General features: G+C 41.1%; 1 protein-coding gene across 5 annotated transcripts in view; it reads right to left on the bottom strand.

Moving 5' to 3' along the window:
* The window catches only part of plxnb2b (plexin b2b), a 109,584-nt gene that overhangs the window by 56,396 nt on the left and 26,562 nt on the right, over positions 1 to 26,626 (bottom strand). For all 5 annotated transcript variants that reach the window (XM_057329395.1, XM_057329392.1, XM_057329394.1 and 2 more), the window contains one exon: positions 4,489 to 4,647. The gene's annotated coding sequence lies outside the window, so the exon portion shown is untranslated. The remainder of the gene's footprint in view (positions 1 to 4,488; positions 4,648 to 26,626) is intronic.

Below are 26,626 nucleotides of genomic sequence, written 5' to 3'. Positions count from 1 at the left end.
TATCTATCTATCTATCTATCTATCTATCTATCTATCTATCTATCTATCTATCTATCTGTCTGTCTGTCTGTCTGTCTGTCTGTCTGTCTGTCTGTCTGTCTGTCTGTCTGTCTGTCTGTCTGTCTATCTATCTATCTATCTATCTATCTATCTATCTATCATCTGTCTGTCTATCTATCATCTGTCTGTCTGTCTGAAATCGTAACTTTTGCCTCTATATTGCCATCTCTGTTTGAAACATAAAATTGGAAGTTACTTCACATAATTTTTAAATAGATTTACCTGGATACATACATTTACATGTAAATATGGACATCAAACTGGCATTTGTCGCAGAATCATATCCGATCTAAACCTAAAATATTCAAACTTAAAATATTCTAATCATCTCCCACTATTATATTCAAATCCTTGCTTTTGTTCCCTAGCTTTCAAATCGCGTTTGTAAGAACGTCAGCTGTCCATCAGGATTCTTTTTTTAATAATATATAAGATATATAATATACAGTATTTGTGCAATGATCTAAACCTGCCTCAGACACACAAACATTCATTCATTCATTCATTCAGTGCAACAGTTATCAAACGCTCTCCTGAGGAATTCACACTTTCATTAAAACTTTCCTGTTTCTAAAATGTCACCATTTCTTCCAGTTCAGTCTGGATAGCGATATAACATGTTTTATGAGGTGTGAAGATACAGGGCCCAGGAGGACTCTCACTGTCTCTCTATCTTACTGTCTCTCTCTCTCTCTTGCTCTGTGTGGAGCGACGGCAGGATGACAGAACCTACTGGAGCTTTACTCTCCTCCATAACAGCAGAACATTCAGGGTTTGTCAGTCCCGTGAACCCTCAACTGCAACCAACAGAACCGATCACAGTCACACGGATAAATGACAACTAATCTCTCCTTCACTGTTTGTTCTTCATCTTTCTTGGAATGCGGTTTAAATTCAGGGCTCTGGTATCAAAGAGACAAACATATCGCATATCAATTCATCTCCAAGACCAAAGCCTACTACTAAGATACATGTCCCACACAAAGCTTAACATCTAGACTTTAATAACGTTCTCTGTAAGATTTTATAGGGAAATTTATAGTTTTGAGTTTTTTAAGCAAATGGAAAAACTGTTTCTCGGAACAAGTCTGTCTCTTCTGCTTACTGATAATCATCGAAGCCTCCAGACGTTCGCCTCATCTGTTTGTTAACTTGCAAACAGCACATCATCGAAAGAAAAACAACATGTTCAAACATTCACATCTGTCTGTTCCTGAAGAATGACTTAGGTTCCAGTTGGTAAGATTTTAAAAATATATTTAATATACCCTACAAGTTCTTTGACACTATATGAGATACTTAAAAAAAAAATACGGCATCTAAATCAAATCATTTTTAAGAGTAAAATGTTATTGCTCTTTTATAGCTCATGAGAATTGATGGAGTCCTCGGTTGTGTTTCATTTACGTATCAACCAAGTCTCTGATGTTTCTTCTAAAATTGACTCTAATGAAGAGTATGGAGGTGTCAATGAATGTAGATTGGAGAGGTAAAATAATCTGGATTTGGGTATAATGTTTGAGTTCATATTGAGATCTTCAATACTATTGACTTTTGATTGCAAACTTGACAAATCTGAGCTCAGTTTGTGACATTGTTGACATCTCTACTGAAACTCTATCAGAGACATTGGTGAGATTTCTGCATCTTTGTCTCCGTAAAGCTTCACGAACACATCAACCTTTCCGTCTTCCATTGTTCGTCAAACAGAAAGCCTCCACCCTAAACTCACTCTTGCCGAGACATTCATTTAAACAAACAACCTTCAACATCACAGAGCAACAATCTTTACACTACGTCCGCCTACGATTGGTCTATTTCTCTCTACAAAACTATACATTGGGATTGAAGAGAGTGCATCAGAAAAACACGCTTTAAAAACTCTCTTCCATGAACTAAAACAACACTTCAAGAGAAAAAGCGCAGAAGGTTTAGAAAGTAATATCCTCGGGATATTTAGAACTTCACGTAGAGATGCTAAAAGCATGTTAATGCCAAACCTCAACGGGGCTGAACTCAAATCAGGGCAAAGAGAGGGAAAGCAAGATTACCCGAAAGAGATCTGAACAGAGGTCTGGAGAAACCAGCACATGATGAACGAGATTGAGAAAGTCTGGTCTCTCGCTCTGAAACAGATTGAACCGCAGAGGGAAAAAAATCAATGGTTGATTCCTGCAATGACCAAACATATCGATGGCTGCCGAGATTAGCTGGAATCAAGCCTCTTTATATGCGTGTGTGTTTCTGATCTGTCGTCCAGCTAAACCACTCCTGGGCTGAACGCTTTGGGCGCACACATAATCATTTAGCATTTTAAAACAAATGACACTAATTAAATCCTTGTTTTTCTCTTTTGTAGAACAATGCTGATTGAATTTGCTCCAAAGGACGGGAACATAGTTTGGAGCGCTGGAGACCTCCTCCCGTCCTCATCTCTGCACGTCTCCAATCAAAATCACTTCATTTTACTGATGTTTAATAAAAGGTGCTGCTTCTCCCGACCGAAACACAGATGCAGGAAAAAGAGGCTTAACATTTAAGCCGTATCCCCACACATTCACAGTCATCCCATAAATCACAGACGGCACCTTTTTAGTTTCTCAATTATTTCTGAAAATGGATAGCTAATGGGAACTTTTGCTCCAGCATCTCAGATATTTCTCTGAGAAAAAGAGTTTTCACAAATGTGTCTGTCATTAGAGTTTGAGAAGAGATGTCAACAATGTGTCAAACTGAGCTCAGATTTGTCAAGTCTGCAATCAAAAGTCAATATTATTGAAGATATGAACTTAAACATTTCTCATCAAATTTATCCAAATCCAGATTATTTTACCTACACGATCTACATAAATATATAAATTATATTACAGTGTTTGCCTTTCAACTCATCAGCTAAAAGAAATGAAATTTTAGTTTTGAATTTTGTACTTAAAGACTTTTAATCTAATCCAGTCAAGTGTGTCCAGATTTGGAGGGTAGTTTAAATATGGTCTTATTTTATATTTAGATATATTGTCTTATATACAAACCAAAATGACTAGAAGTGTTACGACCACGGAAAATGTTCATATGAAAAATCTCTAGGGTCAACCCCGTTACTTACAGTATACAAACTGAGAAAGACTCTTTTCTTCACTTAGGGACCATCTACAAGAGCTAAAAAACACTTTTCCGTCTCAGATCACACCTGAAGTGTTTTGTCAAAGCCGTTCGCTCAAGGCTGTCCTCTACCTGAGAAACAGGTGCGCTCCTGCAACATGCTGTCTCATGCAAAAAAACCCTGCGTGCTTTTCCTTTCAAACCCAGGGACACGAATCAGCCCTGATCTCCACAAATAAAAAACAAAACCCAGCACACGCAAGCTTATAAGATATTAAAAACAAATGATATGAGCGAGCCGCGCGCAGATTTCTCATTTCCTCCGAGACCCGCCTCACACCGGGAGAGCTTCCTGTGACCTCCGCTGAAACGGGCGAGCGGCACTCGCCATCAATAAACAAAATCCCCACGTGGTCCCTGCGGACATCTGTTTGGACAGGTGCGCCGGCTCAACCTGATTAAACCGGGCCTGGAATACTGCGCGGCGTCGGGCATCTCCAATCCAACGCTGAGGAAAATGAATTCAAGCGCATGGACTGGATGGTGATGCGCAGTTTGGAATAAAGCCATAAGATACGAGAGACTGTGCGTTAAAGGGATTCTAAAGTGGGTTATGGTCTTTTTATTGCACAAACCCATGCTTGACTGTGCCAAAATTAACGTAAATCATAGAGGTGTAACAATACACACTGTTCTAATGCAGTTTAATACAATACATGATACTAAATTTGAACTAAAATTCAAATAACAGATTTATTTCCAAAACATTAAAAATGTTCAATAACATTTTTGTTGTACATACAACTTGTTATAGAATTGATTACATACTATACAGTACGTATATTAATAAAATCAAATAGGTCTTTAAAAAATTAAACTGAATTTTAACATAATATAAAAATTAAGAAAGCAATTAAGAAAGTTAATCTCTTAGATAAAACTTCTTAAGGCAGTAAAAGTACAAAATGAGAAAACTATGCTCAACAAATAGTATTAAAAACAGTATAATCCAGCCTGACTTTACAGGAATTCGTAACTACTTTACGAATTAGTTAATTCGTATGAATTCGTACAATGCCACTGGCGCGAAAGCAATTCATCCTAAAACGTACGATTGAGATCGTACAAATTAATACGAAATAGCCACCTCCTAAAATACGAATTGTGACATGGTTACACCCCCAGTAATTCATAGTCTCATGTCTCAAAGCATTTATAGCATTGGTGTCCACGGCAACTTAATAAAATACAGATAGCCTATATTCAATTTTACAACAAAAAAAAATCGCAATTCAACATATTATCAAATAATATAGTTCATCAACTTACCTGTCGGCTGTGTACTGCGCTTTAATGGGTTGTAGCAACTTGACACATCAATACACAACGGGACAGAAGGCGTGGCCTGACAGCTAGTTCCCGATGGATGGTGACGTTGGCTTCGTCCAGTATGAAATGTGGTCCTGTTCTCCCTTCTTTTTACTATTCCTGTCAATAAAAGAGTCAAATTAAACATACGTAAGATCCAGTAAGATGCAGACAAATATATATTGAGCCCATCGCCACAACTTAAATTGAGAAACTTTTTTTGAAATAGACTTGAAATTGCAGGTGCAACCAGTCACTAAACATTTATACACTTCTTGCGTCAGTATATGAACCACCAGAATAAACTGGTCATGCTCAAGAGTCTGGTTTCCATTCCTCCCGTTATCTGACTTTCTCAATCCTCGCGGAAGGAACGGGAAGTTTGAGCGCATTCGATCTGGCGACAGGCCAAGCTTTAGATACCAACAGTGGGCAAAGCGCTCCCATGGCAACAACATGAGATTGGTTTGCTTTGCCCCGGACCGGTGTGCACGCGTCTTAACGTAAAGGGACAACTCGCAAGAATTTATTTAGGTGTCAGAAGAGGCCAAGTCGAGAAAATTTCATTTGAAGGAAAAAAGAAATGAGCCACTTCCCCTTTTTCTCTTTCACTTCTCCACACACGTATCCAGATCCGCAGGGCTTTGCGGACGCCACCGACAGGCTGTCTGAAGCTACGCCAGACGGCAACGCGCAGACATTTCTCACCCGAGAGTAAGCGGTTTCATAGCGGAGATGGAGAGAAAGAAAGAGAGAGAGAGATTGACAGATGACAGAGCAGAAAGAGAAAGCAAGACTGGTGCCTGTGAAAAGACGACGAGCTGGACGGATGGAGCTTCTGTGTCGATGTTTCGTGGGGAATCTGCTGTCTGAAGATACATGTCAGAATCGAAATCAAAATCTTTCAAACTTCAAAACATGGGAGTTTTCCTGTGACAAAACACCAGCTGCCACATGAAATCACTCTCATGAGTACGACTCAGTCAGATTCAAAAACATGCAACTTCTTTTAAGTTGTTACCTCAGGTGTAAACCTCAAAACCAAGCTGCAACCTTTGCATTTAAAGTACATCACTGGCGAGACTAAAAAACACAACCTTTGTTATACTTTGTACATATGCATTTGACAAAATGTATTACCGTAAAACTACATACTCGATTACTTAAAGCTTACTAACTTAAAGTTGGTTTAATATAAATTAAGTTCAGATGACTTGTAAATACCATTTCATTTAACTTAAAAACTTAAGTTCGAAAGCTGATTTCAATTTTTAAGTTATTTTTTTACAGCGTACATTCATAGCTAAAGTGTGTAACATTAAAACAATAGTAACCTTTAAAAAAAAAACTTGAAACTTTATAAGCACAACTGCAAAGAGTTTCCAGGTTTCCACTCTGCTATTGGCTGTCCACAAAGATAGTCCCGCCCCCAGCTCTTGCTAATGGTTGAGCCAGTGTTGCTGTGCAGGGCTGTGTACTCGGGAAGCTAAAACATTAAAAGCATTTTTTTTCCATTTTTGTGAAAGTGTTTAGCACACTTTTCAGAGATAGTAAACAATACATGCATTATTTTGAGCTCTTAGGGGTTGTAGTTAACAGTTTGTCCCAAACCTATACTGGATTACATCTGGAAGACATCTGCAATGCATAGTTTGCTCATCTGCAATACGTCTCGGAGACGTCTGCTTTCAGATGTCATATAGACATCAATAAGACGTCTAGAAGATGTTCATGATTTAGAATTGATGTAAAACTGCTCCAAGATGTTTAGCTGATGTTTTCCAGATCTCCAACAGACGTCTTACAAACGTATGTGTGCTAGCTGGGATATGTGAACTGTGATTCAGTCAGTTTCATACCAAACACAGAAATGTGATTTTACGTGGGATTCACACTGGAAGGTTTGTGATTAAATCATCTATCCAGTGTGAGCAAACTCACATTTGCACTACGAGAGAAAGTAACACAACGCTAACACTTCTTCACGTGCCTGTATTAAATATCTAAAAATAGCATTCTGCCACACCTGCAAGTGTAAGGTAAACTGGGAAAATACAAATTGAAAATTGTCCAACCACCCATGAAACAGCATTATGCATTATTTTTACATAAAAAACATTTATGATTGGTTGCTTTAATAAATGATTGTCAATAGCAAGAGTGCATCATTATAACACAATATTATAACGCATCATCACAATGCATTACACATACTTGATTATAAGTGTTAAGGCTTTTAAAAATACCAAGTTCAATGACCTGTAAATAATGCTGATTCCCCTCCTACACAATCTATCAAATCAAGTCTAAACATGCCATGTAGATATTTAAGGAATAAATGTTTAGCCGTGTGTCAGGATGGATATCTAGCAGATGCTACATGTTCTAGCAAAGCTACAGAAGGACCAGATAAGTTTGTGTATGTGTGTGTGTGAGACAAAGAAACAAATCCCAAGTGCACGTAGACATGCGTTCCTGTTGCATTCCAGCCCGTCCGGTGAGATCTGATCTCTCCCATCCGAGACCCCCCGCAGCCTCTAAACTTCTGATCATTTCCACGCAGAAGGAGTCAAATACAAGTGACGCGCGGCATCTCTCATAACGTTATTGACTGTGAAGGGTGAATTCTTGTATGCGCAGAAGCAGGCAGCGGGGTGAAAGCAGTCAAAACACTATGGCGGCAGCTACTCCCTGCCAACAAAAAGTCTGGCTAAAACTGGAAACACTCTCGCTACGAGACTTCATCAGCTGATGTGGGTCTCGCACAGAACAAGAGTTCAACTAGAGTGCGAGAGAGAGTGCGAAAAAAAAGACATGGTGTTTGCCAACTAAGCATCACTTAAACTTTACGCTACAGATGTGAATGGTAGTTCAAATCATGTACATTTTTAAAAAAAAAGTGTTTTTACATTTTTCCTTACAAATATAAAAAAGCTCATTTTATTAAAGGAGTAGTTCACTTTCAAAATGAAAATTCTGTCATCATTTATTCGCCCTCTTGTCATTTCAAGCCTGTATTTCTTTCTTTCTTCATATATTTTGATATATATGAAGAGCCCATTGACTTGCATTGGTTTTGTGTTCATACAATAGAAGTGAATGGGGGTCTGTGCTGTTCTGTTACCAACATTTTTCAAAATATCTTCTTTTTGTGATCTGCGGAAGAAAGTCATACAGGTTTGAAATGACAAGAGGGTGAGGAAATGATGACAGAATTTTCATTTCGAAGGTGAACTACTCCTTTAAGTACACGTCAAGTAAAATAAAAGTATTATTTTAAGCATACTTTATGAAGTAAGTATACTAATATTAATGCAGTAGTAGTATACTCTTATGTGTACTATTTCAACGCTACGTGGGACTAAATTGGTCCACTTTTTAGTTTAGAAATGTATACGTTTAAGTGTACTTTAGTAAACTTCAGTTTCATTTTAATACAATACATTCACCGTACAAGTGAACTTATAAGACTAATGGTATAATGTAAGTTCAAAACTTTTAGCACTTTTTTTTATTAATAAAGTACACTATACTATACTCTCAGTAAACTACTCTTTAGAATGCAAGTATTCTTTAAACACACATCATACTTATAATTTATATGAACAGCCAAGTATACTTTGAATAATTTTAAGTAAATGTCCATCAAAAGATTGATTACAAATATAGGCCAAATATACTTTCATAAAGAATACTACTTTAAATATACTACTTTAGTGTCAGTTTAAGTCGAGAACACTTATGAGTAATTTTAAATGACAAGTACATCAAACGTAGACTGCTTAAAGTTCATTATCGATTTTTCCTGGCAGACCATAAAACAAACAAAACATCCTTCAGCAAGAGATCTGAACCATAAAGCAGAATACCTGGGATTTACACCATAAAAGAACAACTGAAAGCATCCTAGCAACTATCTACATAGCAACGCCATCTGAGAACACCTTAGCAGCCACCTAGCAACACCTTGGCAACCACTCGGAGCATCATAATTGTGATAAATTCAAACCATTGTGTTCAGACAAGCCTAGTCATACAATGACCATGTTAACATCCAAACCGCTACATCACACTTGCCGTTTCATTGAAGGAAAATACAAGCAAAAGCTGCCAAACTGAATGAAACTTTAATTAAACGTCACGATTACGCTCGTATAAATAATCTGCTGTTTCCTTAGTGAATTGATTTTGAGCCATGTTTAATACTCGGGACGGACCGCGAGCTCGACTGTCCGTTCTGCTGCTCACGACCTTGCTGACAATCCCCGGAGATGAGCGACAGACGCCAGCGGTCTGCCGACGGGCGTGGCCTTCGCCACCCAGCGTCACTGTCACGGCACAAACAAACCATAGAGGGCAGAGCCAGAGAGACGCAGCAGATGCCCACTTCATGAACATCCACGGTGCTGAGCGCAAATGGATAAATAAACAAATTGAAGGAACGGGCTGCAGGAGCGGGCAGGGAGAGTTCAACGCTTGGCAGCAATCCACAGATGAGACAGCTGGCACGATACCCTCCACAACCCTGGCAAATAATGCCCCCTTCTCAAGAGACCATGGACGAGAGAGATAGACAGAGAGAGAGAGAGAGAGAGAGAGAGAGATAGTTCATCTCTAAGCTCAAAGTCTAATTAACACTCCAATGCACACACACACACACACACACACACACACACACACACACACACACGCACACACACACACACACAACAGAATAAGTGTGACTGCGCGTGTGTGTAGGAGTGTGTGTCGAGAAAGAGAGCGAGTTGTGGATGAGTACGGCCTCGTCTGGAGGTGAGACAGTCTGGCGAGTGATAAAGATGGATGAGAGGACGGGCAGAACCGCCCGCGGGAGCCAAGACTACGTACAGCCGGCCAATCGGGTCGCAGCCACGCACAGCCATTTCCATTTCTCGCACGCGCTCGCTCGCTGTTGCGTTTTCTGTTGACTGATATCAAATATTTTCCTGCGTTTCGTTTCTTCGCTCTCGCGGTTATTAATGAACTGCACATCGTGCTAATTGCTTCATGACTCTGAGAAATTTGTCTCTTGCCGAGGACTATTAAGCTTCGGCAAATGTAGCGTGAAATATGAGCTAGCTAGAGCTTGAGCGACACGAAACAACATAAAAAACTAACAAAACATTTTGCAACAAAGAACGTTGGCAACCAAACAACACTGACCCCTATTGACTACAATTATATGGACACAAAACCACAGAGACATTTCTCTAGATATCTTCTTTCGTGATCCATGCACAGGAAACCACATAAAAGCCAATAAATGATAAATGACAGAAATGTTTTTTGGATGACTATCCCTTTAAGATAAAAACTCATGGTTGGCACATCATAAAACTAGCTCTTATAAATCGTCTGACAAGCGTGTTCGAAACGATAAAGCAGATCTTGCTGCGCTCGGAACGCCATGTGTTCTGAGGGACATTATGATGAGATGCATGAAGCGTTCATACATCCCATAATGCCCTGCACCACAGCTTCTGTCATTTGTTTTGTAGGTTGCGCGTCCGCAGAGGGTTTCCGCCGCCTCTATCATTTAAACGCGGACCTGGAGACGTGCGACATCGCCATTAGATACGAGCCAATTAATTCCATCTCTTCTCCAACGTTCAGATATGAAAGAGCTTCCGTCAGGCGAAGGGAGAGCAGATTTTACATCTCGCCACATTCCAGCGTCTGCCCCCCAAAAATGCAATTACACGGCTGTGAGCGTGCGAGGAAGAGGAGATAGATGGAAAGAGAGAGAGCGAGAGAGAGACAGAGGATGAGGGGGCAATCCGACGGCAGCCCGGTTTCTGCCTCCGTTAATGGCTAAGTTGTTCTGTCATCTGTGAGGGTCCAGCCCGGCTCTAAGGGAACTTCAAAGCCACGGACAACAGTCTCTCCATTTCGCCAGCTGATTGCTGAACAACATCCAAACACACACGCGCACGCACACGCACACACACACACACACACACACACACACACACGCACACACACACACACACACACACACACACACGCACACACACACACATATGCCCTGTAATGCAACCTACATTTCGTCTGAATCCTTTCCGAAGGGCACATAAACATCTTTTTTCACTTCAAGTGAAAAAGGAAGTTTCTCTCATGTCATATCAAACCTGTTAAACTTTCATTCCTCTGCAGAACACAAAAGAAGATATTTTGAAGAACGTTGGTAATTAAACGACATCGACCCCCATTGACTTCACACATTTCTTAAAATATCTCAAAAACTATCCCTTCAAATTGAAATCATATGAAAGTTAGTACAGCTACATGAAAATGTATTTTCCAAAAAAAAAATCTGCTAAAAAAAAAATCTAATGAGGATGCATGACTATTAGCCAGTTCTAATTGGTTTCGCAACTAAATCTGATAGCTAAGCGCATAAGCCGACCAACCACTGCTCCTCCTGCCATCTTAAGCGGATTACTAAAGAAAAACTTTTAAAAAGACAGTTAAAACAGGCGTGACTCTGCGGTCAGTGCGGATGAGAGTCATTATGAGGACACGTGTCAGAATTAGGGAGTCACTTTTGGCCACACTGCGATGATCCGTTTTCGTATCTGTCGTGGAGTCGATAAAACACACTGCCCAGCAGCTAGACAGAATATTACAAATCAGAGATATTCCTCACCTATGGTGTCATGCTAAGAATACTTTCATCCTCACTGTGATTTGCACAGTGACAAAGTCAGAAAACTGAGAGCATATGCAGACCTATAATATTTACGGACATGGCACTATGCTTAAACGGGCTGTCAGATAACTAACATTTTGAGTCCGCTTTCTGAATCCTCAACGCGAGCTTCAACCTCGATTCCCTGCTCACAAAGAAAGCCGGTGAAGTTCACCTTCACAGCGGTGACACCCGAGGAGACGAAATACTTCAATCAACAGCTCTTCCAGTGACCTACGCGAGCTGCTGTATTATTTCACACTGCCATATCCATTTCAGAAAGGACGCGGTGAGGGACACAGGCCGACAGAGAGAGAGTATATCCTTTTGAGAGCTGGGTGATACGGCGTTTTTAGAGGCCTCAGACACACAGAAGGTGTTTTATGGATGAGTTCTGGAGTGAAAAGGCCTTCAGTGATTGCTTTCCACTCTGTGGCCCTCCGGTGGTGTGATCCTTTTCCACCCCGTTACTGCATCTGTTAACTGCCACCAAACAGAGTTTTCTTGAAGTCAGTCTTTATGTATACTTACAGCGTCCAATTTAACTTGAAGAAAACAAACAACAACAACAAAATTTCAACCCTGTTAATGCATCGATTTACTGCCATTCAAACACAAACCTGCCACAAAACACCCAGAAAGTTTTCTTTCCCATTTTCATTACAAAGTGACTTATCATATCATGACAACTTTCAGTGCCATGTAAAGAAAACGTATTTACAAAAGCCATTATCCATTCAGCAAAGAACAACAGCAGAGACAGTCTTTTAGTAGCCATTTATATCCTTAAATTGTTTTACTACTATAATCAAATGAAAAAATAGGTTCTATTTAATACCAGCTATGTATCTGTGGTGGGTTCGTAAGGTCTCTTCAACCCTGTTACTGCATTCCTTTATGACCATTTAAACTCAAAAGATGTCTTTCAATGAAACTCAAAATAACAAAAAAAAACCAAAGTCCATCTTCTAGTTTCCATCTCCTTGAATCCTTTTTAATAGAATCAAATTAATAAAATAAAATCTCATGAATACCAGTTATGTTTTCACTGTGTGGCACTCTTCTAGTGGGTCCATTAGGTCTTTTCAACCCTGTTACTGCATCCATTTACTGCCATTCAAACACAAACCTGCCACAAAACACCAGAACATTTTCCTTACCAAGTGACTTTTATCATATCATGTCAACTTTCAGTGCCATGTAAAGAAAACCTATCTACAAAAGCCATTATCTGTTCAGAGAAAAAACAGAGACTGTCTTTTAGTAGTCATTTAAACCCTTAAATTGTTTTACTGCTATAATCAAATGAAAAAACAGGTTCTATTAAATACCAGCTATGTATCTGTGGTGGGTTCGTAAGGTCTTTTCAACCCTGTTACTGGAGCTGTTTACTGACATTCAAATGGAAACCTGCTACAAAACAGACCGTTTTCTTCACAATATCACGACACCTATCAGCGCCAATCAAAGAAAACTCATCTTAAAAGGCCATCATCTGTTCGGGAAAGCAAACTGAGGCCGTCTGCTGTTTTTTCATTATTATAACAAAATTAATACAATCGCATCTCATAAATACCCCACTTAAAATGTCATTTTCTCCGCCTGCGACGTATTTCGCTGTCCGTCGCGGTGAGGCGTGAACGAGCAACATGTTTAATTCAGATGCAAAGCAATTTGCAGGCAGCTCATTCCCCCAAACACACACACCTCCTGAAGTCTTCTGCCCCTGGCACTCACTACTGATGCATCCAGTAGGGATGCGTGCGCGCACATACACACACGCACAAACCCACACGCCTGAGAGTTCTGAAGCAAAGATTTATATACACGCAGACAAACCCAGAATAAATTCTTGCAGCGAGGACACACACCTCCCACTTATAACCCGGAGTTTCATATACACTCGCGCGAGAGCTATTTCTTCATATTTATCTGGGTAAATCGTGTAGCATTTATTACCGCTACGCTCGCCAGCACTCTATTACGGCGAGGTCCAGATTCGCCTCTTGCGGGAGATCAGTCTGCCGATAGAGAAAGTTATTACCAAGATTTCAGGCGTGGAGGCGGCAAACCCCCGGCGTGGACTGTGACGCCGGTCAGGAGCGCCGGGGGATTAGAGAGCTGCTTACACACAAGGTCGACAATCCGGGCAGGTAACAAATAAGAGGAACTCACCGGGAGAGGACGGAATTTGCCCTGGATGAAACCATTATTCTCAGTTAGCCATTGGCATTCGAGAGACACAGCAGCAGGCTAATGGTTTCGAAGTATACAACCGCCGTCCTTGCTTTAAAAAGGTCAGCGTTTGACCCCTACACGGTGTATATTAAGAAACGGGAGGGGTAGTACGCTTCTCTTGCCAGTAAGATATAATAACCTGGACTGCATCCAAAATTACAGTCTATACACACTTTCAAGGAGAGCTATTGCTTGAATTCGTGGGTGGGCCGGATAGGCATGCATTCAGCGCCCCCCTCTCATCGCGAGGCCCGGGACAACAGCCCTGCAATATAGTATGCAAGATTAGGATTAGTACATTTTCAAAGTAAATTAATAATACGACCAGTGTCCAGATGGTATCCTATCTGATGCGGATTTTCAAAGTGTCCATTTGGGCATTCTTTATGTCCTGATTTTACCCACAATTCTTTGCGCTTCAGAAGGGAGGACGCTTATGGCGTGTCCCCTTTGACTTTTTTTAGAAAAATGGAAATGTGAGGTTTAAATGCGTGAATAAGCAACAGCTCGGCTTTAAAGTTTGTATAATTAAAACGTGAGCATTCAAACTTGTAAAATGAATCTTAAGGCAGTGAACTGAGCGACATACTATAATATTTAACACAAAAATAATGACAAACAAAATGCAATGATGCATAAAAATGCCTTGCATTTTTAAATACAATCAAATTGCAACATAAAAAAAAAAATACTTTTACTGCTTTCCCTAAAATTCCACACAAAGGGACAGTGGTTGCGTTGATATCCACCTCTCTTTGTCTGTCTGTCTGTCTCTCTCTCTCTCTCCAAAGTGCTAAACATCATCCCGTCAGGCTGATCAGGTAAAAGAGTTCACGCCCTCCGCGTAATCCTCAACATGAGCACTGTTTCGCTGTGATAGGAGAACAGATGAGTAGGTGATCACAACGTGTGTGTGTGCGTGCCAGGGGAATAAGATCTTCCTCGCAGGCAAAGACGGACAGGTAAGCAGATAGGACGGCAGCGTAACCCTGGAGGTATCCATGAATGAAATGACAGGATTACAGAAGCGTTCGAAATCCCACCGAGATCCCAGATAACGGCGTTTAGCTCAGAGCCACGGCGAGGGAGGAGTCCAGCGCTTCGGTTAATGAAAATACGGGGGGGGGGGCTTCCCAGGTCGCCGAGCAGAAAATGCAAAAATTAAAAGGCGAACCCACCAGCACGAGGGAGCTGCTTTCGGGAAAAAACTCATCTCGGGGGGAGTTATTAATGCTGGGGTCTAGTGAGAAACTGACAAGAGCTTCGTGATAGCTTTTCGCAAAAAATGATCATCTGGTGTCAACAGGCCCTCTTGGTGATGGATATTTGTGTCTTGCTCTGGACTGAGAGAGAGAAACACAACGGCAGACCATAATTACTGAGAACTGCCAGTTATCTAAACCCTTCATTTAATGCTATATTCAAGCACAGGTATCAAAAACGTGTGATGGAGAAGATGAGAGAGGAAAATCGATGACATTATCTGCATATGTGGGTGTTTTATACCAAAACAATTTACTTTACAGAAGATCTGTGGGATTCACATTGTTACCATGGTCTTTTAGACATGATACCATGATATTACCATGTTTACCATGGTAATGGCCATGTATTGTGGTAATACCATGGTATTATTTGAAGTACCTTGGCGTAAATACTAAACCACTATGGTAAGTATTTTACGTGTCACAGTCCCATGGTATTACCACCACATTAATTTACCAAAGTCTCACTACAGTAAGTATAGTTTCACCATGGTACATGCAGTAAAACTGGAACTATAAATAGTAATCATGGTCAATTCCTAAAGGGAAGCCAAAAATGTCCCTCAACTTCCTGCCGAGTCTGCTAGCTTCTGATTGGCTCCCTTTCAGGAAGTAATGACTTCATCTTTTGTCATCTAACCGTCGATCCTTTTAGTACCGTGCAAACGCAAATGTGCGTGTTTGCCGTGAAACGACATCCACTTTGTGTTTGAAGGGCAAACCGTAGTGCAGGAAGCAATTCAGGAAGTAACGGTTTAACAATTTCCTCCCCTTACTGGAATATTTGCTCATGCCAGTCACTCCACCACTGTATTTAAATTCTCGACCGGGCTTTCTTCCCCCACAGTCGGAACGCTCTCTTGCCAAAGAGGCAATTTCTGTACAATAAACCTCAATGGCTTCGAATCACTCAGGCATAGAAGTAATAACAGTTTCTCATATCACCGCGTGCAATGCACCGGACGGAGAAATGTAGTCATGTAGCCGTCCAGACGGTGTCTGCTGTGAACAAACTTGTCATTCGGCAGCGACCAGAACCCACGGTGATCCGAGGGGAGTTTAACTCAATTCAGCTGTGGATGATTCCCGCCAGCCGGCAGAGAGAGAGAGAATTTAAAACTTTCACACCAATAACATGACCAAACCACAAGCATGTGCGCAGGCCGGCGAACTTAAAACACGCGAAGAAAACCGAACAATTCCGGCTCGAATCTCGTGACTTTGACGTGAGGGTTGTGTTCTGCGCTCTGGGCCGTCTACAGATGATTTCGGACGGCTCAGCAATGTCCTTTTTGTTTCAGCACAAAAACACAAAGCTTTCCATTTTCATGTCCCTGAATATTGCTGATCCGAGAGGAAGTCGTTTAGGGCTACAGGATCTGGATCATGTAAAGGATCTGAAGCGGAGCACAATCCTCTCAGTTTCCACTGCCAGCCTCTCACTTCACAAGCCCCCCAAAAAACACACAGAGCTGGAGATGAACTACAGCCTTGAAAACGGTTTCAAAAACCTCATCCATGTCTCGAACACACTTTTAGTTGGGAGGTCTGAATGACAAAAAGAGACACGCTTTATACCGCGGCCATACTCTAAAAGGGATGGTTTAAAAGTCTGTCATCATTTACTCACCCTCTCGTCCTTTTAAACTTGAATGACTTTCTTCTACAGAACACAAATGAGGATAGTTTGAAGAATGTTGGTAACCGAAAACCGTCGGTCCCCATTGACTTGCATTGGTTTTGTGTCCATACAATAGAAGTCAATGGGGACCAACAGTTACCCGCATTCGTCAAAATATCTTCTTTTGGGTTTTGCAGAAAAAAGAAAGTCATACAGGTTTAAAATGACAAGAGTGTGAGTAAATGATGACAGATTTTTTTATTTTGGGGTGAACTACCCCTTTAAATGTCTTAAAAGTCGGACTAAGTTTTGTGAGTTACTATATGTAATATTAATGTGTTTCTTTAAAGTTCTTCACAACTTTTAGACTTTTACAAAAACACACCTGGATCGTCACGTCTGCTCCTGGCAGAACGAGGGAAAAACTGGAAACTCGGTGAATGAAAAAATGATTAAAAGAACCCAAGAGGGCTCCTCAGTTTCTCTTAACAGATGAACTAACACAAAGATCTCACTGACTATAAATAGAAAGTGCAACTTTTTTTAATCAACAAAGAAAGCGCAACAACTCCAAACCCCTTAAAAAAACGAAAACTCTAGATAAAAACAACATTCTTTGTTTAACAAAGTGTACTGCAACCGAAGAACCGTCTTTCAAGAGTTTGCTTGCAAAATCTCTCGACTGTCTGTCTGATAAATGCAATTCTGCTGCATATCAAATCTCTCTAACTTAATTTTCCGTGTACTTGCAGCAAAACTGTCTTGTAAAAAGCTAAAAGCTCAGGTCAGGTCCGGTTATGAGCCCAACCATCTGCTGGGAATCTCAAAGCACACAGCCAGAACTTTGACAGTCACGTATCTTCAAACACGCCAGTTTGACTGTTCCTCAAGCTTACTAGGTATTACACACTGTAAGCTCTTCAACCAAAAACGACAAAACCTCTCCTTCCATCTAACAGCAAGGTGCTTGGTACACGAGGCAGCTTGGAGGGGCGGAGCCAGTAGCCTGCCGGCTGGATCCGGTCTTGCCGCGCCTGGCACAGATGATGCACGGCTCAGCCTGCCATGACAGCTTGGATAGTCGCGGGGGGTGATGGGATATTGGAGGGCCTAGACTTTGTGTCGGCGGAAATGGATGTTTTCATGGCTTCTATCCTGTTGAGCGCACAGTCGGAAAACTGTGACCACACTCGCACATTGCCCTCAGACAGCAGACCTGGGCTGCATTAAATATTCTGCACATTTAATTCCAAACTAAAACAAAATAAATAAAGAGCAAAAACTGAGCAAGTACATAAAAAAACATTGGTGAAAAAGGTCTCCTTATCTTACCCGGACTCACGACGGTAAGCTTAAAATAACGATTCTAATTTGGATTGTCAGCTACGATTTCTGGGAAAATGTCAGTTTGCCGTCATTTGACTTCAACCCACACGATACAAAAGTATGTTAAAAAAACACCATTTTATTTTTCAAGCAGAGGTGGCGACAAAGAGGCGAAAGTTAAAAATTGTCGCTATTGCAGTTCTCACAAGGTAGATCTGAAAATGAATTAAAAATGAATTCAATTTAATTCTACATCAATAAGAAATCTTCAGTAAGTATGTTATTTTTACTTGTTACGCGGCTCGTTGGAATGCTTGATTCTGATTGGCCAGTCACGACATTTGCAAGTTCGTTATTCCCCATACAACCGCTCAAAACTAATAACACATGGTACCCGGATGCAGCAAATCATTTTGACAGGTTTTTTTGACAAATTAAATATAAATGCGTCTTTTAATAACATAAATGACATTATATTTACAAATGATTAAACCAAATTTGTTCGTGACATTTGAACGTCGTTTCTTACCTTAAAACCGAAAGTAAACGGCTTTTCCTCGTGGAAGGTCTGCATTTGGTTAAAATGAGCTAATAAAATATTTCAAGTTTTTTTCTCATGTGGCAAGTAGCCGTGTAATAAGCAGGATAATGTACAAGCAGCCGGCTGTTATTGCGAAATAAGCCCCTTAAGCCTTACATAAAATATGCTTGGCAAGGTAACCGAGGGATAAAATAACTCCAGCTATCACAAGATTAATCAAAAGTTCGCAACGTAAATCATACCACCGCAGAAATGATATGAATCGTGTTCAAAATGTTTGACATAATATTTCATGCTAATCTTAAATAGCACATATTACCTGCACAGCGAGACATTCATACTCAAAAAAAACTTTTAACCGGAAGGCCATTAACTTCAAAGCTTGCCTCCAGAACACACCTGTACCAACCATTTGACCGAAACACGTTTTTCCTCCAAACTACCCAGCGCCGGGGAATGATTCATTTGAAAATGATTTGCTTCCCTTTCTTCCACTCCAACAAAATGATAAAAATGGCTCTATTAGGCGCTGAATAAATGAGGTAGGGTAATAACGCTCGGGTTTCGCCAGGGGCCAAGACTTCATTTACCAATTAGGTGAAACAGCGGGGTGTGGGGGCCCGCCGGGGGGTTTACCTGTCACGCACCTTAAGAAAAAAACTTCACTCCTGCCGGTTCGAGAATCAGAGACCCCCGCGACAGCCCACGGAGACCAGACTGACAGCTCGGGAAACCCGTGACAGCATCGCTCTTAAAGCTAAAATGACGGAGGTATCCAGAGCGAAAGAAACTGAGGGCTAAACGCCAAAAGCTTTCAAATCTACGATGCAGATTTCACATGGATTTTGCTGCGGGTGAAATGAAACGCTTCAGTTCTGACAGGACTGAAGATGAGGTACACAGACGCACGCGTGCGAGCTCACGGCATCATCCTCTTATATGGACTTAGAGAAGGATGAAAACGTTTTCTCTTTACAAGAAAATCTTCTGTAAGCCTGATGTGGGCTGATGAATCTGTGGCACATAAACAGACGCTGGACGACCAGGTGCCACACGCAGAAATCGGTGTGTCCACACACTAAAAGTAAACACAAAAAAACCCCAAAGTCAATTATATATGAAGTTTAACGTCGGACCAGAACTTTGGACCAATGAGACTTGAATTCGTACGATCTGATTCGAACGTTTTAGTAAAGCCACTGATTGTTATAAATTGGGCTGTTTCATAATCTTTTGTATGATTTTGTACAAATTAAATAGTTATAAATTCTCAATAGGTCTGGCTGGGGTGACTAGGTCTAAGCTTCAAACATAAAAACAACATCGACAAAAATATCGACAAAATGTCCGTCATGTCTTTGGGGTTAAGACAAAAAAACACAGTCGTCTGGTACAACTTCTGTAAAAAAAAAACATAGGCAGGGTCCAAAGTACAAAACTACTCATGAGAAAAGCAAGCCTGGGTCGGTTCAAGACAGGCAGAAAGCTGCCAAAAAACTGTTGCGACATTTTACAGTTGCGACAATTTACAGTAAGAAATAAACATTAGCATACATTCATCTATTCCCCTAAGCCATGTATTTAGACTTTAAATACAAACACCAGCATCTCTGTTTTGGCCACAATGTCGAAAAAATCTAACGGCTCAATACAAACAATAAAAAAATCTTATGTTGACCATCCACTGTGCCACAGGGCGGTCCACACATTCGCCCACTCCAAGACTTCTGCGAGATTTCTGCCCTGTTGTTTTGGCAAGAAGTTCAAGTCGTGGTGGATTTTTTAAAGAAAAGCAAGTGAAAACGAAAATGAGAATAAAAGATGTATGTGAATGAAACAGGTCACCGTTTCTCCCCCCGTCCACCCCGTTTCCCCTCAGGATGTGACAGGAAAAACAATAGCAGCAAAAGACGCCTAACAAGGAGAAAGAGAGAGAGGGAGAAAACGGTAAGAAAGACGGAGAGAGATCGACATGGCTAATTATGGTGCACCTCATTTCTCTAATCTCTCTCTCTCTCTCTCTCTCTCTCTCTCTCTCTCTCTCTCAGAAATGTACCCACAGGAGGAACACTGGCAGCTCTCCAACAACACTGTGGAATCACTCAAAGCCCACATGCCTGTGCGTGGACCAAAATGGAAAAGCAGGGTTATAATTTTGTATGTTGGTTGTCAAATTCAGTTTTAATGGTGCATGACAACATTTTGCAATACATAAAATAAGTTTATATTACATTCTTATAACCCTCAGTTTTATGTAGCATTGGACATAACACAGTAACTAAACATTACCTTGGTGTGTCAGATATGTAAAATGTGTACAGTTGGGGGTGTGATCTTGTAACAGATGGGTTCGGCTCAGCGATGCTCTGTATTGATCGAGAGCATTGACATCAAATGAACAACCCGTCTACACAGCAAACTGTGGGTGGTTGGGAGATTAATAAAGAAAATCAAACCGGGATTTATGATCATTGAAAACAAAGGCATTTTTTGCAATAAAAAAAGAGAACAAAAAAAGAGAGAGCCGAAGAGTTAAAGTCGGGTTGCTTTCAGCCACCCAGATTTTCCTCACGATCTGGCGAGTTTGCCAACCGCGCGAGTAAAATTAGCATTTCAATACCTCTAAGGGATATTCATTACGACAAGCTGAAACCTACGAACACTTCTCATTTTGATATCCCTCTCTTTCAGTCCGTCTCACTCCGGCTCTTTGATAAGTGCCTGAGAAAAGAGGGGGCGTGCGATGGAGGTGCTGGAAGGCAAATGTTTAGGAGAACAAGCAGCACTTTGTGGATGAGCTTCGGCAGTTTTGCAGACTCACGATACGATATCAGCTGATGTTCCGCAAAGCTCGCCCGGAAAATATCGCCACAACAGAACTACTGTTGAAATACAAGCGTTAAGTGAACCGCTTCAACATTGAAAACCACTGAATTTTGTCAGAAAGTTAGACTCGTAAAAACCACGCCAACAACCACCAAACTGCACCAATTGACCAACTTTGACATTATAAAACAGCTGTCACACCCCGCTTAGACAGAACCTTAAATATAAATGGGAAAATTGCAATGATTTGACCCTGTATAGTTTTGCAAACCATGTGATTGTCTGTCCACAGAAACACTTAAAGGGATACTCCACCCAAAAATGAAAACTCTGTCATCATTTACTCACCCTTGTTGTTCCAAACCTGTATACATTTCTTATGTATACAGGCTAATGTAGTAAACCATGGTTAATTTTCGTATGGGTTGTTCAGCAATTCTTTTGAAACAGACAAAAGTAAACTAAGTTCCAACATTGTTGCTCCCAAATATACTTGAAATGCGTGGTTTACCAAATGCTCTTCAAAGACTACACTTCACATCTAAAATATATTTATAATTTCTTAATCTTGTGGAAAAGGCCCAGGCAGAGGCAGTGGTGTTGCAAGGGGTGGGCTTTGGGGGCTTAAGACCCCCATGCTTTGCCAAAAGCCCCTCATCTATTTGAGGATTTCAAACACTTCATTTCACAAACAAGAAGAGTATAATATTATGGCCTTTAAATATGTTTTCGCGACGCGAGTTGTGGTACATGAGCGTAATTTTACTAGTTCATTCCATTAAACACATCTCTGAAGCGCTCGTTGTGCCGCGCTGTTAAACACCACCTGATCCTGTCAGCAGGTGGCACTGTTTCAATAATCGTAATCTATTCACTTAGGCCCGATTCACATTTCGCGTCTAAGACTGTGCTGAAAACGCGAGCCGCGCTGCTTTCTATCTTCAAATGACCCGCGGTGCGCGCGTGGCGCTCCGAAAAGTTTCTAGACGCGCCTAGAAAAATGTGCGCGCCGCACCGTATGCAGCTCTATTTGTGCTCGCCTGCCGCGCGTCTACATTTAAAATAACGAATATGCCCACGGAAAAGACGCAAAATTTGAATCGGGCCTTAAAGAGGTGCTCCGCTAAATTAACAACTTATTTCTACATTCCAATAATAAGTTTACTGTTCTCAACGTATCTTAGCAGTTTTGTAGTTTTCGTGCAAACTTTAATCAATACAGTGTAGTCTTTTGTCATGGAGTAAAGTGGGATACTTTCCTTTTTAATGTGCACATGAATGAATGTCTGAACAACTAAGGCCGTGGATTATAATGTAAAACAGACGCTAGCAGCTTCAAAGAAGAAGTCGAGTGTGAACACGGCCTTAGGTTGTTTAACTGGCTCTACAGTTGGTAATGAACCATCTTATATAAACAGATGATTTGCAGAAATTTCTAAATATATATGTATTAAATATGAGGTAAATAATACAGTGATAAAAACTTTTATCAAAAACTTTTAACATTTGTCTATCAGGGCAAGTAACCGTAAAATATACAAGGCATTTAATTACTGATGAAATGTATGACAATAAGGATCGACATGTATAAACACTGTTGTATGTTATATGCTCAAGAGATGTTTGTGTTCGGATCATGTTAAGATAATTCCTATATACTACAAGCAAAATAATCTGCCAGTGGGTTAAGAAGAACTTGTATTAGGTTTCTTTGGCTTGTCAAGTTAATCTTGATTTAAGAAATTTTCGATATTTGTACTAGAAAATAAGACATAAAATGCTTAGTTTGTGGATCAGTGTAAGTGATGTTTTGCATGCAAGAGTTTACTTTGTAGGCATTATTGTGAAGTCTGAGGTGTATGTGTCGGGGTAGGGGGGCGTTGAATGTTATTCTCAGGGGGCTAAACCCACTATCCCTTCAAACCCTAGCAACGCCCCTGGGCAGAGTTTGAGCAGTTTAAGTGATGTGTGGATGTGAGTATGCTGCTCTATAGTTTGTGTGTGTGTGTGTGCGCGCGTGTGTGTGTGTGTGCGTGTGTGTGTGTGTGTGTGCGTGTGTGTGCGTGTGTGCGTGTGTGCGTGTGTGTGTGTGTGTGTGTGAGTGACTGAGTGTGGAGAGACCCAGAATGACTCTTCAATCACACATACCGCTGGCAGCCAAAGGCAAACTCAACCAATTAACTGCTCAACACACACACACACACACACGCACGCACACACACACCGCCACTGTCACACAAACAGGCCGAACCCCTTCAGCGCACACACAATCCTGACCCTGCCTTCATTAGAGCATGGGGTCGTTCTGTGTGACAGCCGAGGGCAGACGAGGCCGCTCTCACACACTCACACACGCATGCACGAGCGCGCGCACACACACACACACACACACACACACACATGCACACACACACACACACACACACACACACACATGTTGGGTTTCCATGTTTTATGGGGACATTCCATAATGGTTTTTATACTGTACAAACTGTATATCATATTCCCTAACCCGAACAATGACACACAACTGTCTGCTCTTTTAGATTTTCAAAAAAGTTAATTCTGTATGATTTATAAGCTTGTTTCCTCATGGGGACCAAAAAATGTCCCCACAAGGACAAGGATTTTGGATATTGCCATCTTTGTGGGGACATTTTGTCCTCATACCGTAGGGTTTACCCTTCCCCCCCCCCACACACACACACACACACACACACTGGCGGGTCTGATCCACTGGCAGAGGTGAGCAGCACTCGGTTGTTCACATTCACACACAAACCCAACGCAGACAGCAACAGGTGCAGTGGCCGACAGACACACAATTAACAGACGAGAGGAGTGTAGTGCCTGAGACCGATCAGACACGCAATAACTAGTAAATATAACAACAACACCCCTCACCCTACCAGCAAGCTAGTCACCAGGGGGTCTACCCCCAATCTGCAACTAACACTAGGCGCAGGACCAGATCTCTGGTGGCCATAGCAACCCAAACCAAACCATCAAGATAAGAGTATTTTACGACCAAATGGAATGGAGGGAGATGAACTCTCTTTACTCACTTTGGGGACAGACATGCAATCCTAAATATATCTCTATAGAAATGTACATATATTCATTTATAACCTTTCCATGTATTGGATATATATTTGTTTCCCTTACAAAGGGTGGTGGAGAATATATGACTTATAATTGGGATCAAAGCTCCCGATAATTCTTACAAATTTGGTGAAGAATAGTCCTTAAATAATACTGTTCCTCATTGAATCCCCTACAGGAGCGATGAGAGGAGCAAGCAGAGATGAAGAGAAGGAGGATAGAGGTAAAGGAGAAAAGAAAGAAAAAAAAGAGACGTGGAAAAGGGGAGATGATGAGAAGAGGAACAAGAGGAAAAAGAAGAACAGGAGAGGAGAGAAGACATAAGCAATGAAGAGAGGAGGGGAGCGAGAACAAGACAGGAGGAGGAAGAAGAGGAGAGATGAAGATGAGGGGAGAAAAAGAAGGAAGGAGAGGAGAAGAAGGAAGCAATGAGAGCAGGAGAGATGAGAAGCGAGACAAGGCCAGAGATGAGGAGAGGAGAAAAGAGGAGAAAGGAAACGCGATAACAAAGAAAAATGAGACAAAAACGAGAGGCAAGATGAGATGAGAACGAGGGAAGAGAAGAGAAGTGAAGCAAGAGGACGCTGGCATGACAAGACGAAATGAAGTGTAGCAGCAAGAGAAGAGAAATGAGGACTTTTTATTCTCAACATAAATCACAAATCAAAAGTACAGAGATGAACTTCAGCACATGCGCTAGATAAAGAATTTGCCGGACCGCCTGTGTGTGTGTCGAATGGAGAGGTTTATTATGGAGGGCTTAATTAGTCCGTGCATTAGAGTATTCACATGCCAGAAATAGACAAAACATCTGATTAACATTCACAATTTTCTTTTGAAGATTTCTGAGGATGTGCGTGCTTGCGCGCGTGACTGTCTGGAGATTTGTGATCATCACATGTGCTGCTGTATATCTCTGTGTGTGTTTAAATAAAGGAGAGAAAATCTAAACAGCGTGCAGATGTGTGCGCGAGTGTGTGTGTGTGTGTGTGTGTGTGTGTGTGTCATCTGCTTTGTGTTTGTAACCGAATCTCTGTTGAGTTCCAGAGAGAGATGAGATGAGAGCCCATCTCCCATTACACTTTCATCCCGCGATCAATCCCACGAGCTGGAGGCGGACACACACAAACGCACACGCAAACGCATCTGAGCTATTCTGTGCATATTTGAGCGCAGCGATAGAACAATCAACAATGTGTGTCCAAGAATCACCTGCACTTCTCTATACAAAATATATTACGTGACCAACACTGCACTTTCTAATGGTAGAGATGCCCAACACAGAATGAGACGAGAAAAGAAAATCATGAGAAGTGAGATGAGAATAAAAGACAAGATGAATAAATGAGACTTGAAAGAGATTTGATGAAGCTGAGAAGAGATAAAAAGAGATGAGACAAGATGAGACGAGACGAGATCATGTTATTAGAAGATAAGATGAGAAAGATAAAAAGGAGAAGATTATGGGTGAATATAAGACGAGACGAATAAATAAGGTGAGATGAGACAACATGAGACAAGATGAGAAAAAAGAAATCTGAGGAATTGAGAAAAAAGAGGAAGATGAGAATAAGAGATGGGCCAGAAAGAGATGAAACACGCAGACGAGACGAGACATAAGAACAAAAAGCAAGACAAGGAGATGAGACAAAATAAAAAAGTAGAGATCATGGAAGAAAAGATGAGAATAAAAGACGAGTCAAGAATAAAAAAGATGACATGAGACAAGGCAAGAAGATAAGAGAGCAGATTGAGATGAGGACAAGATGAGGCAAAGAGACACAAAACAAGAAGAGGAGATATGACGATAATGAGACATGACATAACGAGAAAAGACGAGAAAAAGAGAAAATGTGAGAAAAAAGAAATAAGAGATGAGTTGCAACAAAAAGACAAATGACATGCGATGACAATAAGAGATGAAATAAACTGGGATTAAAAGATGACTGACGAGACTTGAATGAGAAACACAAGAGACAAGTGGAGAATCTGAACAGCAGAAGGGCGGCTCAGTCTCACTCATCGGGGTGCAAGTGGTGTATTGATCGCAGACAGCGAGTCTCAAAGTCATTTATCACCAGCTCCTCAAGCCCTCGTGTGTGTGTGTGTGTGTGTGTGATAACTCCTGCGATAGTGGCCACAGCATCTATTATTCCTCACAATGGGTTGTGCCTAGACCTGCCCGACAGCTTGACACACACGCGCTCTCTCTCCTCCGACAAAACCGCCCGACGAGAAACGGCCTCTTTCTGAACATAATAAATAAATAACAGCTCGTATTGTTTCCCAGGCTAGGCCAAACAGAGCGAGCAAAGCTGCTCCACTGCTGATAGCAGAACACAACCCTGAAATATGGCCAGCAACCTGAAAACTGCTGAGACTGTGTGTGTGTGTGTGTGTGTGTGTGTGTGTGTGTGTACACTCTCAGGTTATAGTACCATACTCTGTGAATCTAGCGCAGACAGTAAAGG

The sequence above is a fragment of the Triplophysa rosa genome, linkage group LG3 (assembly GCF_024868665.1).
Source record: "Triplophysa rosa linkage group LG3, Trosa_1v2, whole genome shotgun sequence".
NCBI lineage: Eukaryota > Metazoa > Chordata > Actinopteri > Cypriniformes > Nemacheilidae > Triplophysa > Triplophysa rosa.
Note: the sequence above shows the minus strand (reverse complement) of the source record. Positions and strands in the feature narration are given on the sequence as shown.